Source organism: Pteronotus mesoamericanus, unplaced genomic scaffold (genome assembly GCF_021234165.1).
Source record: "Pteronotus mesoamericanus isolate MK-2021 breed Mesoamerican mustached bat unplaced genomic scaffold, CSHL_Meso_final contig_56, whole genome shotgun sequence".
Taxonomy (NCBI): Eukaryota; Metazoa; Chordata; class Mammalia; order Chiroptera; family Mormoopidae; genus Pteronotus; species Pteronotus mesoamericanus.
Genome location: NW_026555201.1, coordinates 13,909,072 through 13,928,796, shown reverse-complemented (window position 1 = coordinate 13,928,796; position 19,725 = coordinate 13,909,072). Strand labels below are relative to the sequence as shown.

Sequence of the window (19,725 nt, the reverse complement as noted above, 5' to 3'; positions counted from 1 at the left end):
CAGGGTTAGAAGGTCAGTACCTTTCTTTCCTCTAAAAGCGCTAAAAATGCACCTTTTAAATTCAGAGAATAAGAATTAATTAAGGGATCAAAATATGGAGAAATTATGACCAGCTTTTTCATTTTGTTTCTAATTTTGGTCTGAAATAAAATGGCCAGAATATCTTCAATGGAGAAGGCATCATTTTGTTCAGATAGTGCTGTGCTTAGCTGTGAACAGCTGTAATCCACAAAAATGTTAGTTTCATACTTGAAAAGCTTCCAAATGGATTCTACAATCTAATCAAATTTGTCATATTTTGAATAGATATTGTCATGAAAAACTTACTGTTTGTTAAAAGCTAGAATTACATTTTTAACTAAAATGTAACCTTCTGGAAGTCAAGAGTGCTATCCTTTATTCTTTTCTTTGTCTCTGTTTAGCATTTTTCTACCTGACTACATGGAGCTCTAAAATAGTGATTACTTGACAGAACTAACCCTGATAATTTTAAGTATTAAGTCTGGAGAATAGAGGTGGCCCAAAGTCAATTGTCATTGGTATTCCCAAATATCAATTTTTTTCTTACCTTCCAGTCTTTCCACCAATCTGTTCTCATTTTACACCTTATTTTATATTTTATTTATTTATTTCTAGGAAGGCAAGCAAGGGAGAAAGAGAGGGAGAAAAACATCAATGTGTGAGTGATACATCTGAGAGAAATGTCTAGCTGGGGTCTAGCCCATAACCCAGGCACGTGCCCTGATAGGGAATTGAACCAGCGACCTTTCATTTGTAGGATGACACATTCAACCAAATGAGCCATGCTGGTCAGGGTTACACCTTACTTTAGATAAAATAAGAGCCCTTGCTGATCCTGGCCCACTTTTAGAGACACATTCAAACCCTAAGCATAGAACAAGAATTTAATTAAAGTTATCAGGAATATACTTTGTAAAGCTCTCAGCTAGCATGCCTTGGCTTTTAGACATTGATTAAATAAGAAGAAACTTTGAAAGGGGTGGAATCTCTCACACATCTGAAATACTCAAGTTTTAAGGAACCTATTTCAGATAAAATAAGAACCCTTGCTGATCCTGGCCCACTTTTAGAGACACATTCAAACCTTAAACTTTTGTTATTTCTAAAATAGGCTAAGTGATTTTCTTTTATTTTCTTTTCCTCTGCTTGAATAGACCTACATCTAAACACCCACATAGGTGTGTAAGGGCATTCTGGGAAAAACAAAGAGCAGTTACAAATTTCATCTCTCTTTTTACTTACAAAATAGATCTTTATGTAGTTTTTTTTTTAATCCTAGGTTTACGCAAGTCAAGATTCTAATTGTTTTAGTATTTATAATATGCAAACACCAATTAAATAAGTTACGTTTTTAGATTGTGATTAAATACAGCACTTAAAATTCTGGGCTGCCAGTATCTGAATGTGAAATTCCTCAGATACTGGTACACATTTCTGGACATTGCACGCTTGTTTGTATATTTCAATGAGAAGCAAGAGCACACTTTTCATGGAGAAAATGCCATTGTTCTGTTGAACTAAATTTATCTTATGTACCATTTCTTTGCAAAACTAACAATAGGTTTCTCAGTCCAATTGTGATAATACTTCTGCTGTGATCATACACTTCCCTGTATGAAAGTAACAGCAGGTCATTAACATTGGGATGGCTTCAAAGATAAATATATACATACGTGCAACTCACATAAAATCTATGATTATCAGGGTGATCATACTCATCTTGGGTGTAATATAAATGTCATGAACAATTATCAACATTAGTTTCTTCTTTTCTTCCTGACAATATCATTGTAGCTCAGCTAATAGGATGAATCATCAAAACTTTCAGAGACAAAGAAAGGCCAGTAACTAAAAGTTGAACTTTCTCAAGCAGAATATTTTTAGAATAGCATTGTTACACAGGCAACATAATAAATCAACATATTGCATTCACCATTCGCATTCATGAGGAAGAAATAATAATTTCATACCGAGACATGTCCAAGGCCTAATAATGCATTGAAAGTGTTTTTATTTGTTATAATTGTTACCAAGGATAATAAAACTAACGTTCACTTCCTTTTCTCAAGTATGTTAAGTATGGAAAGCACTTCTCTAATATATTTCTATGTATGATATTTTTATTAAAATAACATTTTATTTAATGAAGTGAAGTACTAGTGAGTCTATGAATTAAATATAAATGCCAGGTCATTAGTAAACCAACTTATTTTTGCCTTGAAGAAAGTGGTACTGAATTTAGTCTTCTTTTTAATTTGTAGATTTTCTAAGTATCCAGATGTACCCTCTTGATATGTGCCTGGATATAAAAAGTTATGAACAAGAGAATTCACTCTTGGATAGTGTAATCAGACATTAATGGGTATAGGCACAGCTCATGGAATTGCTGAGAGAATTGAAGAAATACTCTCTGCGAGACTTCAAAATATGACTTTTAATGCCACAGTGGCACAGAGCCCCATGGAATCTTATGGTCATGATCCAGCCAACACATGGGATGCCCCCAACATACCCTTTCTTCATTCCTTACTCAGATTCAAATCAAAATATTATGTCAGTGCATCTGATTTTCCAAATCAAAATCATGTCTGGAACTTTAGCCACAATATCTGAAAATAATAAATTTTTTATCTCCAGCCTCTATTTCTAGAAAGAAAAGGAATTGGAATGGTGTTTGGGAGAACTAATTCACTTTCTTCATTTATTATATTTGGAAACTAAATTGTTTATGAATAGGTGCTAAGACCAAGATTTAATCCCATTGAAGACAATTTTGTTTTACCATGAAGCACTGTAATATACTATAAAAGAATTTCATTTTTACATGATTTCTAGCTAAAAGAAATAATCAGAAATCCATCATCTTTCCTTGGAGAGAAAAACACTAATATTGCTGATGTTCCTGTTTACAGAGTCAAAGTCATCATTTTAATGTATAAAGTTGTGACAATTATGTTCATGAGACAGAGCATTATTTTGAAATTAATTATAATATTATTTTATTTATTTATTTTCAGCTTTATTGAGGTAAAATTAATAAGTACAATTGTAATATCTTAAAAGTGTGCAATGTGACAATTTGATATGCATACATATTGTGAAAAGATTCCCCCCACAGAGTTAGTCAACACATTCATCACCTTACATATTTACCTTCTTAAAATGAGAATGTTCAAGTTCTATTCTCTTAGCAAATTTCATTTATACAATATAGTGTTATGAACTATCATCACCATGTTATACAGTACATCCTCGGACTTTATTCATCGTATAACTGAAAGATGGTACACTTTCACAAACCTCTCCATTTCCCCTGGCCCTAGCCCCTGACAACCACTTTTTGAGTTTAACATTTCTTTTCTTAGATTTCACATATAAGTGATACCATGCAGTATTTGCATTTCTCATATGACTTATTTCACTTATCATGATACCCTCCAGGTTCATCCATGTTGTCACATGAGGAGGGAGAATGTATAGATTTATTTTTTATTCACCCATGAAAAGGTGGAATGGCCCTTTTTGATCTTTTCTTCATGAGAAACTCTCTTAGACTTTACTGCCATTCTATCCCATCATAATTCCACGGCCTCCACATTTTCAAAATGGAAGCTAATGGACAACAAGGTTTAGAAGAAAACTTGCCATCAACACAGAGCTTTGACATTCATACGTCTACCTTTCAAGATCCCCATTTTTATGGTGTTTCAGAGCTCTGTAGTTACTTTCCTCTCAGCTCAACAGTGTTTTTTAACAGTATTTTCTGTCCTGGCTGGTGTGGCTCAATGGATTGAGTGCCAGCTTGTGAACCAAAGGGTCACCAGTTCAATTCCCAGTCAGGGCACATGCCTGGGTTGCAGACCAAGTCCCTGGTAGGGCGTGTGCTGAAGGCAACCACACATTGATGTTTCTCTCCCTCTCTTCCTCCCTTCCCCTCTCTCTAAAAATAAATACATAAAATCTTTTTAAAAAACCCAGTACCTTCTAGCATTTTTCAGAGAAGTTTATTTATGCCATCAACTCTAATATACTGCCAGAAATCTACTTACTTATTTATCAAACTAATGATATCTTGCTTTTCCACATATGCTTATTCTAAACAAAAGACTTTGTAGACTTAATAGAGCCAGTAAAGCACTGTCACATGGAAAACAAATTAAATCTATTGCGTGAAACTTGAAACACAAAGTGAAAAATTTTTTATAGGTAAAACTATTTGAAGTTTTCATATACAATATGCATAATATGCTTCTTTCTGTGAAGTAAACAATTACAAGTGATACAGAATTTAATGTCAAATCAATATGGGGAAGAACATTTGAACAGAGCTTTGCAAAAATGGAAGTAAAGAACCTCCATTTATTGGAAATATTCCCAAAAGTTCTGACTGATTATTTTTCCATGTGTAATATAAAAATATATTATTCAGGATTTGAATAGATGAAATCTAAATGTCCTTGTATTCTAATATTTAAAGAATTTATGAATCAGTGATTTAAAAAATTTTTTTAAATTTTTTATCCTAAAAAATATGGCTACCTCTCTTCAGGTACCAAATGTCTGAAGTATTTTCCAAGCTATTTTTAATCATTTTAATATAAGTCAGGCATTATTTCAATTAAACTATTCTCAAATAGGGTAACACATCTTGTTTTTTATTCAATTTGTTTTGGTGACATTGGTTAATAAGATTATATAGGTTTCAGGTGTACAATTCTATACTATATCATCTGTATATTGTATCATGTGTTATTACCCTAAGTCAAATCTCCTTCCATCTCTATTTATTCCCCGTTTACCCTCTCTTACCTCCCTCACCACACTTTCCCTCTGGTAATCATCATACTGTTGTCTGTACATATGAGCTTCTTATTTATTTGCTTAATTATGTCACCTTTTTCACCTAGTCTCCCAACTTCCCTACTTACTCTGACAGCTGCCAATCTGTTCTCTCTATCGATGAGCCTGTTTCTATTTTTTAAAATTTACTTTGCTCATTAGACTCCACATATAAATGAAATCACATGGTAGTTGTCTTTCTCTGACTAGCATATTTCACTTAGTATAATTATCTCCAAGTCTACCCATGATGTTCCAAAAGGTAAGATTTTCTTGTTTCTAATAGCCTGGTAGTATTCCATTGTGTAAAGGTACAGTGGCTTTTTTATCTACTCATCTACTGACGGGCACTAGGGCTGCCTCTAAATCTTGGTTGTTGTAAATAACCCTGTAATGAACACAGGGGTACATATATTCTTTCAAATTAGTGTTTCAGGTTTCTTCAGATGAATTCCCAGAAGTAGAATCCCTGGGTCACAACACAGTTCTATTTTTAATTGAGGAAACTCCACACTATTTTTCACAGTGGCTGCACCAATCTACACTCCCACCAACAGTGCATGAGGGTTTCCTTTTCTCCTTATCTTTACCAACACTTTTTGCTTATTTATTGATGATAGCCATTTTGACAGGTGTGAGGTGATATCTCATTGTGGTTTTAATTTGCATTTCTCTGATGATTAGTGATGTTGAGCATCTTTTATGTCTATTGGTCATCTGTATGTCTTCTTTGGAGAAATGTTTATTCAGGTCATTTGTCCCTTTTTTAATTGGATTGTTTGTGTGTTTGTTTGTGTTGAGTTTATAAGTTCTTTATAAATTTTGGATATAACCCTTTATCAGATGTATCATTGATGTATATATTCTCTCATTCAGTGGGATGTCTTCTCATTTTGTTGATGGTTTCCTTTACTGTGCAAAAAAGGTTTCAGTTTCATGTAATTTCATTTGTTTATTTTTTCATTTGTTTCCCTTTCATGAGGCGATATAGCAGAAAAAAAATATTGCTACAAGAAATTGCTGTCCTGGCTTGTGTGGCTCAGTGGATTGAGCTCCAGACTGGAAAGCAAAGGGTCACGAGTTTGATTCCCAGTCAGGGCACATGCTGGGTTGCAGGCCAGGTCCCTGTAGGGGCATGGTGGGGGGCATGTCACAGGCAACCACACATCAATGTTTTGCTCCCTCCCTTTTTCCCTCCATTCCCCTCTCTCTAAAAATAAGTAAATAAAATCTTGAAAAAAAAAAGAAAAAGAAATTGCTGAGATTTTACTGCCTATGTTTTCTTCTAGGATTTCTATAATTTCTAGTTCAACATTTAAGTTTTTAATCCATTTTGAGTTCATTCTTGTGTATGGAGTAAGAGTGTAGTCTAGTTTCATTTTTTTGCATTTATCTGTCCAATTTTTCCTAAACCACTTATTAAATAGACTGTCTTTACCTCATGGTATGTTCTTGCTTTCTTTGTTTATTAGTAATTGATCATAAATTTGTGGGTTTATTTAAGGGCTCTTTATTCTCTTTCATTGATCTATATGTCTGTTTTTATGCCCTGCTGTTTGGATTACTCTGGTTTTGTAATATTGTTTGATATCAAGTAGTTTGATTCCTCCAGCTTTGCTCTTCTCTCTCAAGACTGATGTTTCCATTCAGGGTCTTTTGTAATTCCAAATAAATTTTTTGGAATATTTGCTCTAGTTCTGTGAAGTATGTTAATGATACGCTATTGATGTTATTATTTCATATATTTCTAAAACATTATTTCAACATGGAATCAGTGTTAAAAGCATTGAGATATTTTCCATTTCTTTTTTCTTTTTTTCATTGTTATTCAAATACAGTTTTCTGCATTTTTCTCACACCACTCCCACACCTCACCTATCCCCATCTCCCACTCTCGGTCCTGTCCCTACTTTGGCTTTGTCCATGTGTCCTTTATACATGTTCCTTGACAGGAATCTCATCGAATCTATAGATTGCTTTGGGTGGTATGGACATTGTAATGATGTTAATTATTCTTATTCATGGACACAGTATATATTTCCACTTATTTGTATGTTCATTAATTTCCTTCATTTATGTCTTATACTTTTCTGAGTCTTTTACATTCTTGGTTAAATTTATTCCTAGGATTTTATTTATTTTTTTGATGCAACAGTAAATGAGATCACTTTCTTCATTTCTCTTTCTAATAGCTTATTATTGGTGTACATAAATACAATTTGTTTGTGGATATCTTGATTTTCTTTAATCTTGAATTTGCTGTTAAAAACAGGAAATAAATGGAATAATTTCATCATTTTGTTATATTTTTCCAAATGATTACATTTCAGTAATCAAGTTAGAAACTTCCTTATTTTTATTTTTCCTTCTAATTTATTTATCAGAAAAAAAGCATGATCATAAATTAAAAACCAAGGACTTCTAAATCCATCATGTTAATATTGAGAGTTTGAAATTTGGCTACATTGAGGTATCAGCATTTAGTTTTAATTACAATGTTTTAATGAATGAAACCACAAAATATATCAAATTATGAGAATACAAAAATATACAGCACCAAAGAAATAGCCCAAATTCACACACTTATTTTTTAATAATATTGTTGTATAATTTACCTAGTAACTACCTATGAAGTTGTCTCCTTGTAAAAGTCAGATACCATTTGTCCTTATATACTTTTTATTTGCTCACTTGTTTTTTTTGTTCTGTTTTGTTTTGTTTTGTTTTTTTATTTAGGAGAACACATTTAATGCTTCTCATCACTGTGCATCCCTAGAATCCAAATATTGTAATTGAGAACTGTATTCTTTAACCAGAACCCGGTATTAAATAAATCTTAGCCTGAACTAACATATGTCATAAAGGTAAAGACACAAAAACCCATAGAAGTCCATAATTATATAAGTAATCAAAATGATGCTCTAGACCATATAAAATAAACATCAATAAAGTATACATATAGGTTATATGGGGGGAAAATGCCTACAAAAATTTAATATATAGCTATTGTATCAATATAATTCCTATCAAGATTCAAATGACATATTTTACAAAACTAGAACAAATATTTCAAAAATTTATATGGAACTACAAAAGACCCCCATAGCAACAACTATTTTGAGAAAGAACAAAGTTGGAAGAATCATACTACCTAATATCAAGCTATACTACAAGGCCATAGTAATCAAAAGAGCCTGGTACTGGCATAAAAACAGACACATAGATCAACTGAACAGAATAGAGAGCCCAGAAATAAACCCACACAATTTATATACAATTGATATTCAACGGAGGAAGCAAGTACATACAATGGGCTAAAGATAGTTTATTCAATAAATGGTGTTGGAAAAATTGGACAGATACATACAAAAAAAAAAAAAAAAGAAAGAAAGAAACTAAACCACCTACTTACACCACACAGAGAATAAACTAATAACTTAAATGTTAAACCTGAAACCACAAAAATCCTAGAAGAAAACAAGGAGCAAAATCTCGGACATTGCTCATAACAATATTTTATCTGGTATATTGCCCCAGGCAAGGAAAACAAAGAAAAATAAACAACTAAGACTCCATCAAACTAAAAAGTTTTTGCATAGCAACAGAAATAGTCAACAAAATAAAAAGATAACATACAGAATGGAAGAACATATTTGCTGATACATCTGTCAAAGGGTTAATATCCAAAATTTACAAAATACTTATAAAACTCAACACCAAAAAAAAAAACAACCCAATTAAAAAATGGGCAAAGGACCTGAATATACACTTCTCCAAAGAGGACATACAGATGGCCAATAGACATATGAAAAGATGCTCAATGTCATTAATCATCTGAGAAATGCAAATTAAAACCACAATGAGATACCATCTCACACCTGTCAGAATGGCTACCATCAGTAAGTCAACAAACAACAAATTGTTGGCAAGGATGTGGAGAAAGGGGAACCACATTGCACTGTCATTGGTGGGAATGCACACTGGTGCAGCCACTGTGGAAAATAGTATGGAATTTCCTCAAAAAATTAAAAATGGACCTACCTTTTGACCCAGCAATCCCACTTCTTGGAATATAGCCAAAGGAACCCAAAACACTAATTTGAAAGAGTATAAGCACCCCTGTGTTCATTGCAGTGTTATTTACAATTACTGAGATATGGAAGCAGCCAAGTATCCATCAACAGATAAGTGGATAAAACAACTGTGGGACATTTACACAATTGAATTTTACTCAGCCATAGAAAAGAAGAAAATTTTACCTTTTGCAACAGTGTGAATAGACCTGGAAAACATTGTGTTAATTGACATAAGCCAGTCAGAGAAAGTCAAATACCATATGATTTCACTCACATGTGGAACCTAATGAACAAACTGAACTAGCAAGCAAAACAGAAACAGGCTCATAGTTGGAGAAGAGATGACAGCTAGTGGGGTGGGGAAGATTAGGGGATGGAGGGACTGAGCAAAAATGAAAAAGAAGTCATGGCCATGGATGACAGTGTGGTGATTGCTGGGGGAGGGGCTATAAGGAGACTAAATGATAATGGAAAAATTACAATAAAGAGTAAATAAAAAGAAAAAAATAAAGAGAAAATGTGATGTATAAAAAAAAGAAATTGGACCTATAACTACTAGCTAATTTAGAATAAGCATCAAACATTTAATTAAGAATGATTTTGTTTTATCTTTACATAATTTAGAAGAGTATGTAAAAGGACCGTCCTGGTACTTTAAGAAAGTTTATAACAATGTCTGAGCCATCCTCCCCGCCATAATAAATTTCTCCGTAGTAAGCAAAAACTTTCAAGAGTTATTATGCTCACCTTGGAGGTTCAATTGAAGCAGTATATTTACCGCTTTTAAGTTTTGTTTCTCCAACTAAAATGATTCAAAGTGTGAGTCGCTACCTTTCCCCCCCATCTCCAGCAGGAAGGAAGCAGTTTTGTCCATCATCTTCAGAATTTATTCTGTCTCCTGAGAGGTTGTAATACTCCCTGAATCAAATGTTTATTTCCTTTCTTCCCTTCATAGGTTGTAACTTCTCCACCTCAACTTAAATTCTCATGTCTTTGAATAAACTAAGGTAAAAGATAAAACAATTTAAAACAGTTTGTTTAAAAACACCCTTCTGGATGTGAAATGGAGGCTTAGTCATGTTGAAAACTAAAAGTGTGAACATTATGTCTTAATAAAAGAACATTTATTGAATTGCTTCTATGAATCAGGAGCTATGCTAGTACTTTGTATTACTTATCTCCAATTTTCACGCAGATTTCCTACAAAATTTCATTATTTTCATTTTACAGATGAGGAAATCAAGTGCAAACTATTGAGGTATTTTTCCCAAGGACACACACGTGGTAGATGAAAAGTTGAGCTTTGAACAAAGTCAATTTATCTCCAAAGCTTGTGTTTCTTTCCCTCCCATATTGACCTTCTAGGCGCCTAGAGAGTGATAAGGAAAGTCATTTGTGTTTTAATTTCATCAGTGATATTTTTATATGATTTCACAAACATTTTTAAATGGTTATTTTGTGAGCACTGTTTTATGAAGATTGTAGGAAGTATTCACAAAAATGTTTAAGATAATGTTATAAATTCAGGATACATAGATACTAAATAAAGAAGTTTCTTCCTATAACATAGTGTACAACCTTGGTAAGATGATTTCTACAGTCTATTTTTTCCTACAACAGTTTTCAGAGAATTATCAAATAGGTTTGGCTTTAGCTGCATAAAAGAGGAGCTTTGATTTATTTGTGAATAAACAGTACAAGGTGGGCGGTGTGTGGATTATTATACAATGCCAACCCCTCAGGTTCCTTTCATTCATCAACCTACACAGCTTAGGCAAATGCTATGAGAATAATTCCTCATGGACGTACACATATTGAATCACAGATCCCACTGGGATTTCCCCACTGAACTACAGCCACTAGATAAGCTCCCACAAGGTAACCAGTCTCATCCAGAGATTTTGGAGTTTCACATTGTATACTAGAACACTTCCAAATCCATTCTGAATGTTCCAGCTGGCATTTGTCTAAAATGATTCAACCAGAAAGAAAATTAAAAGCTGAAATAAACTAAATATATGTGTTGAGCTCTTTACCCTTAACCAAAACAGATGTAAAACTGTTTACTAGGCCATTAACTGAATTCAGTTTTATGTGGGGTTTTTTTTTTTTTTGTTTATATGCTTGTTTGTTTCTAATTCAGCCAACTAGGTCAATCAGGAACTAAATCTACTTATTTCTTTATGAAACAAGTACAAAAACAATATAAGCTATTTTTCTAAACCAAACTGAAACAAAACTGGTACTTTACTGAATTCAAATTCATGAGAGGAGAGTATTCAAATTCAAGGAGAGGAGAGAGAAGAAGTAGTACTCTGCTGGTTTCACATATTGCTATTCAGTGGTGTGAACATACTCTTGCAATACTGAACATCAATACTGAACAACTCATCCCTCTAATGCTGTTATGTCTGACTTCCCTTTGATATTATACCACGCTTTCATTTGACTTGTTTTTCACTATCCAGACAGCCAAATCTTATGCACACACATACATCAGAGCTATAATTCCATTACTAATTGAACAATTTTAAAAATTTTTTAAAGGAACTAGAAAAACAATGACAAAGCCCAGAGAGAGTAGAAGGAAGGAAATACTCAAGATCAGAGTAGAAATAAAGTAGATAGATACTAAAAAATAAAAATTTCATAAGATCAATGAATCCAGGAGCTTGTTATTTGAAAAAATAAGCAAAATTGATGAACCTTTAACCAGACTCATCAAGTGACAAAGAGAGGACCCACATTAATCAAATCAGAAATGAAAGAGTAGAAATAACAACCAGAGAAATATAAAGGATTGTAAGAAAATATCATGAACAACTATATGCCATGAATTTGGACAAACTGGGCAAAATGGATAAATTTCTAGAATTATATAATCCCCCAAGGCTGAATGAGGAAGAAGCAGAACACATGAATAGATTGATAACAACTAATTGAATTGAAGCAGTAATCAAAAATATCCCAGCAAACAAAAGTCCTGGACCAGAAGGCACCACAGGTGAATTTTACCAATCATTTAAAGAAGAAATAACACCTATCTTTCTCAAATTATTCCAAAAAATTTAAGAAGAGGGAAGGCTTCCAAGCTCTTTTTATGAGACCAGTATTATCCTAGTTACAAAACTAGGTAAAGACACAAAAAAGAAAGAAAATTATAGGCCTGTATCCCTGATGAACATTGATGCAAAAATCCTCAACAAAATACTGGCAAACCACATACAGCAATACATTAAAAAAGATCATACACCATGTTCAAGTGGGATTGGTACAATATTCACAAAGCAATAAATGTAATACAGCACATGAACTAAATGAAAGGTACAAATCACATCATTATATCAATAGAGGCAGAAAAAGTATTTGATAAAATCCAGCACCCATTTATGATAAAAACATTCAGCAAAGTGGGAATAGAAGGATCATACCTCAACATAATAAAGCCCATATTCAAAAAACCTATAGCCAGCATCATATTCAAAAAGCAAAAATTAAACCATTCCTTCTAAAATCAGGGACAAGAAAAGGATGTCCACTCTTACCACTCTTATTCAGCATAGTAGTGGAAATCCTAGCCAAGGTGATCAGACAAGAAGTAATAAAAGGCATCCAAATTGGAAAGGAGGGAGTAAAACTGTCATTATTCACAAATGACATGATATTGTACATAGGAAACCTTTTAGGCTCCACCAAAAAACTACTAGACCTAATAAATGAATCTGGCAAAGTTGTAACATACAAAATCCATACTCAGAAATCAATGACATTTCTATACACCAATAATGAACTATCAGATACAGAAACTAGGAAAACAATCCCATTTACTATTACAACAACAAAAAATGAGGTACCTAGGAGTAAATTTCACCAAGGAAGTAAAAGACCTAATTCAGAAAAGTATAGGACACTGAAGAAAGAAATTGAGGATGATACAAATAAGTAGAAGAATATACTGTGTTCATGGATTGGAAGAATAAATCTCATTAAAATGTATATACTATCCAAAGCAATCAATAGATTCAATGCAATACCTATTAAAATACTAATGGCATATTTCACGGACCTAGAACAAATATTCCAAAAATTTATATGGAACCAGAAAAGACCCCAAATAGCCTCAGCAACTTTAAGAAAGAAGAACAAAAACAGAAGGATCACCATACTTGATATCAAACTATATTATAATATAAGACCACTGTAATCAAAACAGTCTGGTACTGGCATAAGAACAGACACATAGATAAATGGAACGGAACAGAGAGTCCAGAAATAAACCCACACCCTTATGATGAGTTAATATTTGACAACGGAGGCAAGAGCATACAATGGAGTAAAGTTAGTCTCTTCAATAAAAGGTGTGGGGAGAACTGGGCTAGACCACCAGCTTATACCATACACTAGAATAAACTCAATATGTATAAAAGACTTAAATATAAGTCATATCATAATAATTCTAGAGGAAAACATAGCAGTAAAATTTCAGATATATCCTGTAACAATATTTTTGCCAATATTATTGCCTAGGGCAAGGGATATAGAGGAAAAAATAAACAAATGGGACTATATCAAATTAAAAACCTTTTGCACAGCTAAAAAAGCCATCATCAGAATGAAAAGGGAACCCATTGCATGGGAGAACATAAATATGTTGCCAATGATACATCAAACAAGGCTTTATTCCTGAAAATATATTAAAAACTCATACAACTCAACACCAGGAAGACAAACAATACAATTTAAAAATGAGCAAAGGACCTGAATAAACACTTCTCCAAGGAGGATGTAAAGATGGCCCATAGACATATGAAAAAATGTTCAACATCTCCAGCAATGGGAGATTCAAATTAAAACTACAATGAGATACTACCTCACACCTGCCAAAATGGCTATCATAAACAAACAAACAAACAAACAAGTGCTGGTGAGGAAAGGGGAACAATAGTGCACTGTTGGTGGGAATGCAGATTGGTGTAGACACTATGGAAAACACTATGGAGTTTCTTCACAGAATTAAAAACGAAACTGCCTTTTGACTGAGCAATTCTACTTCTGGGTATATGTCCAAAGAATCCTGAAACACCAATTCAAAAGAATACATGCACCCCTATGTTCACTGCAGTGTTATTTACAAACAACCAAGATTTTATTTTTTTATTTTATTTTTTTAATTCTATTTTAATTGATTTTTTCAAATACATTTGTCTCTGCCTCCCCCTCAACCACTTTCCCTTGCCCCCTCCCTCCTACAACCAAGATTTTAAAACAGCCTAAATGCCCATCAGTAGATGAGCGGATTAAAAAATCTGTGGTATATTTACACAATGGAATACTACACAGGAGGGGAAAAGAAAGAATTTCTTACCATTTATGACAGCATGGATGGAACTGGAGACAATTATGCTAAATGAAATATGCCAGGCAATGAAAGACAAATCCCACATGATTTCACCTACAAGTGGAATTTAAGGAACAAAATAAACTAAGGAGAAAAATAGAATCACAGGCACAGAAATAAGGAACAGACTAATAGCTCTAAGGGGGAAGAGGATAGGAGTGGTTGAAAGAAGGTGAAGGGATTAGACAAAGAACACATATGCATCACCCACAGATATGAACAACAGTGTGGGGAGACTGGGGAGAGGGGGCCAAAAGGAAAAATTGGGACAACTGTAATAGCATAATCAATAAAAAAAATTTTAAAGAAAAGATAAAAAAAAAAAGAAAAGCTAATCTCCAGGTCTTGTATAATACGGCTTTATCTTCCAGCATTATTACCTAAATTTTCCTTCTAAGTATCCTAAGTGACCACAAAATAGAAATAATTCACTATGGCTACACCAATAATTTTCTATCCCAGTGATAAAAATGATTTTTTTAAATCTATATCATCTTCCCAGTTTTATGGGAAATTATACTATTAAGACATTGTTAATGAGTATGATCTGTCAATCAGTAGCTTTGACATCATTTAAGAGCTACAGTTGGAAACTCATACCATGCCTTCTCCAGATCAACTGAATCAGAATCTGCATTATAATGAGATCCCAGATGATGTATATGCACATCAAAATTTGAGCCATTTCAAATCATAATTGTTCCATGACTGATTATTTTTCAGTACATGTAATTGTTTCCTCTGTCAGTCTTCATATCCATATATGAATTCATTATTTCTTAAGTCCAGAAGTATTATTAAGTATCTACTATGTTCCAAGCAAAACTGGTGAGAACAATTTCAAACTGTAGAAATTTCTCATTTATAAACCTAAAGATGTGGAAATGGAAGGAGTTCAATGTATCAGAAGGATGGGTAGCATGTAGGGAACAGGAAACAGGAAGATTAAGCAGAGGCCAAATTATTGTATAACTTGCTAAGGAGGACTATATACAATATACCCTGAAGTGTTTAATGCAAGGCAATAATTGACACATTTGACAGATTATTTTTCCAGGGCAAGTCAATAATTCTAATAAAGTATAGGATTTCTAAATAGAGAGTTATGCTGGAGATACATTCATTCATTCAACAGGTGATTGAGCCTCTTTTTAAATGTAGTCAATTGTAACTGAGACACTCTAGCAAGGACTATGCATTCCTCAACCTTTGCAATTAAAGCCACAAGTTGATTAACTACATTACGTGCTTTCTACATTACCACACACAATAGTTTTATCAAATGCTTTCTTGAACATGAGTCATCCTATTTCCAAACTCCTGTAACATTAACTTGCCACCCACTTCCAGGATCCAAAGTTATACCACATATTGTATATGTTTTATTAAAGCAACACTCAGCTGTGGTAGAAATTTCTCTAGGAATCAGCCATACAGTTTGTCAATGTCCCCAACTCTGATGTGTCAGTCCAGATTTAAGAGGAAGGGAAATAGAGTCTACAAAGGATAATAGAGCTACAAAGTCAATACAAAGAGCCTATATAGAAAGTAATGGCTATGGCTTTTTTTGCTCACCACGACAGTTCCAACAGTAGTAATTTTGACATTTTGAATGCAAGCAAAATGAACCTTCTGTATGCACAACTATATTGTCAAAATATGGCCAGATTAGGCTGATCCTGTCCAGTTATTTTATAACTCACTGGGAAGTTGATTGAAACAACCAGTTTGCAGATGTGATATGGGAGATAGTTCTTTTTAAGAATTATTTGGGTATTTCATGATTTATACTAAAACCCTTTCTTTACTAAAAAAACATTACAGAACAGACACAGTAGCAAAAATTTTTCTAATAGTATCTTTAAAGTTTAGGCCTGTTTTGGTAAAGTTTATATAACACAACATCCTATGGATTATTATTTTTTAAGTCAGTAGACTCTGCATAGATGGGATGTGAAGCTATGAAAATGAGGCACAATGTTTTGTTCTTTATTGTGAGAGAAAAAATTATAATGTGCACACATTCTACATCAGTAGAAAAACCCCATGCAAATGCAGTTTTCCAAGCAGAACTAAAACTCACTGTAATATTGCCTAGTAATATTACTTCTAAAAAGCTATCATAATGCTTAGCTGGATTTCAGTAGTCTTGTTGCTCATGAATGTTCAGATTGCAGAGAAAACATATTTAGAATAATTATCTGTTTTAAGCCACAACACAGATATTTTCTTTTGTTCCTACTCACTGTGGAATGTGTACAGAAGAACCAAAGTTTAGGAGGTAGAAGAAAAACATCACCTGTGTTAGAAAAGTGAATTATGTATGAATTACATTAAAGGCACCAGCATTTTCTGACCTAATCAAATGTGGAAGACTCCTGCAATCCTTTGGGAGAGCACCTGTTTGCATTGGCACAGAAGAGATGCAGTGAGCTAAGGTCCATAATAAGAAATGTATATGTGTATATCACTTTGTAAAATGTGTTCACATAACCTGTCATCATGTTATTTTCATCAACTCTATAAGAAATATAGTATATTATAATTATTCATTTTATATAAAAACTCAGAGATAAGGGAGATGGATGAATTGTCAAATGTCATGCTTCTCATGCATAGAAGAATATGGAACAAGTGTGGGTTCTCTAATTCAATGTCCAGGGCTCTTCTCTATATACCATGATACCTTTACAGAAAAAAAAATCAAATAATGATGCTGTTATGTAGCTTCAAACATCAAACATAAATGGAGGTGCAGCTGGCCGAGGTCATTACTTAAATATAAATAGGTTCCATGACCAACTAACTTGCAAAATGTTTTTAGAAGTCAAAAGGACCACCTCACCCACCCTCACCTCTGCTTCCAGAGAAAACTCATTCTGGGAAAAGAGGCAGGCATGACAAATTTTATCCAGAGAAAAAGTTTGGTTATGAAAGAAAAATAATAGTTTTAAATTTGGTGGCAGTCACTTTAATTCATCTAATGGTTGCCTAGGTTCAAACTTGCATCCTAGAGAGAAAATAATAGGACTGTGATTGAAAACATTTAAAGGAGTAGTTTCAATACATTCTTTAAATTTTGTGTAAAAGCAACCTCACAAGACCTTTTTATCCAAATGTAACCTAAAAGAGCGGTAGGTACTCTCCCTTTCCCCACAGTGCCAAAGATAACCGCCACAGCTTTACGCATGTCGAGTTTCACTTAGTGTGACTGCAGTGACAGCTGATGCCACGCTAGTGACTGGTGGGAGACTGATTTGTGCTTGGGCAATGGTGAAGCCCAATAGGAGATCATGGCGTTAGCAAAGCAATAGAGTAAAAAAATTAATCCATGAGAACAGTGTAACAAAAATATATATTCTTTGTCTCAGATGATTTTAAAAATATAACCTGTACTGCTTCCTAAAAAGGAGTACAACTTTGCTTTTTAGCTTCAAGCTGCCTTCAGCAAACAATTTACTCTGTCCTGTTCCAGAATACTCAGTATTGTCAAGAGATTTGTCAGAAAAATTCAAGTCACTGTTTACCTCAAGTTCAGGAACTAGGTGAAAAATAGTCATTCTGAAGCTGTTCAATCACCTACTCTCACTCTTCTGTTGAGGATTGTGAGCATTCTGAAATCAGGAAAGGGACCTCAGTTGCATGATAGCCTCCAGGCAAAATACTTCATTCCACTTGTCCATGAACTTCAGTGTCTCTCTCTGTGCTTCATTTTATATGTAGCTTGGTTCACCTGATATTCCATATTTATGTCAATAGATTTTTATAATCATGGACGTTGCCATTCTCTCCAATTGGAGTTACTCTCACTTGATGGCCCCTTGACCCCAAACCAAAATTTCTTATTGACTGGCTTTCTCAACCCTTCCAAATCACCAAGAAAGCACAAGCTTTCTGGATTGTCTTTACTGCACCATACCAAGGAGTTCAGGACCCAATTTGAGTTAGTCCAGAGACACCATCTACACTCACCATAGAAATCGGTGCCCTTCTATGCCATAGGGAATGTGCAGCCCTGATGAGTGAATGCTTCATTTATGTTTGTAGTAACCAAGGATATAGCCATAGAAATGGGACTGAACTTAATCTGACTGTTTCTGCACTTATATCTTCATGTTAGCTTTGCATATTCTCTTTTCTTGAGCCTTCCTACCAGAAACTTCTCTTATTTATTTACTTTTTAAAATTGTTTTATTCTCACCCAAGAACACTTTTCCATTGCTTTTTTTTTTGAGAGAGAGAGAGAGGAAAGGAAAGAAAAAGAGAATAAAACAACAAAACATCAATGTGAGAGAAAAATATTGCTCAGTTGCCTTCTCATATATCCCCTGACCAGGGATTGAACCCACAACCTGGGTATGTGCCCTGACTGAGAATTGAAGTCTCAACTTTCAGTCTACAGGACAAGGTTACAAACAACTAAGCCACACCAGCCAAGGTCAGAAACCTCTTTTAAATTAAAGCCTGTCTTACTCCTCTGTGTACCATTACAATAATTCTATGCTGCAAGTATTTAAGATTGGTTATTGATAATAAAACTTAGTTTTGAGATTTTTGAGAAAAATCATTTCTCTCTCAAGAAAGTCTAACTTTCCTTTATGGGATTTAAAATTTGAGTTTTGCCAAAGCAATGTCATCTTTGTTCTAGGCATTATGTTTTCTCTTCTCCCCAAAGCCATAAACACCCTTTCATAAACAGATGTACTTTCCCCATACACAAAAATTAACTCAAAATGAACTAAAGATTAAATGTAAGACCTGAACCATAAAACTCCTAGAATAGAACACAGGCAGTAAACTCCTTGATGTCAGTGCTGGTAATGATTATTTTAACCTGACACCAAAAGCAAAAGCAGCGAATGCAAATATAAATAAGTGGGACTGCATCAAACTAAAAAGCAAAAGTACAGCAAAGAAAAAGATCAATAAAATGAAAGGGCAACAAACTGAATGAGAGAAAGCATTTGCAAATCATATATCTGATATGAAGTTAATATCCAGAATATATATTAAAACTCACACAATATTAATAGCCAAAACTAAAATCTGATCAAAAAATGGGCAGACCTGAATAGACATTTTTCAAAGAGTACATAGAGATGGTCAACAAGCACACGAAAGGTGTTTGAAACCACTAATCATCAGGGAAAAGCAAATCAAAAACACAATAAGCCATCACTTCACACCCAACAGAATGGCTATTATCAAACCTACACAAAATAGCAACTGTTGGTGAGGGTGTGAAGAAAAGGGAACCCTTGCGTGCTATTGGTGAAAATGCAAATTGGTGCAGCCACTCTGGAAAACAGTATGGAGGTTCCTCAAAAAATTAAAAATAGAACTATAATAAGGCCCAGCAATTCCACTAATGAGTATTTATCTGGAGAAAAC

General features: G+C 33.8%; 1 pseudogene; it reads right to left on the bottom strand.

The window, feature by feature from the left end:
• Window positions 1-19,725, bottom strand: part of LOC129075996 (ribosome production factor 1-like) — a 105,264-nt pseudogene that overhangs the window by 24,081 nt on the left and 61,458 nt on the right.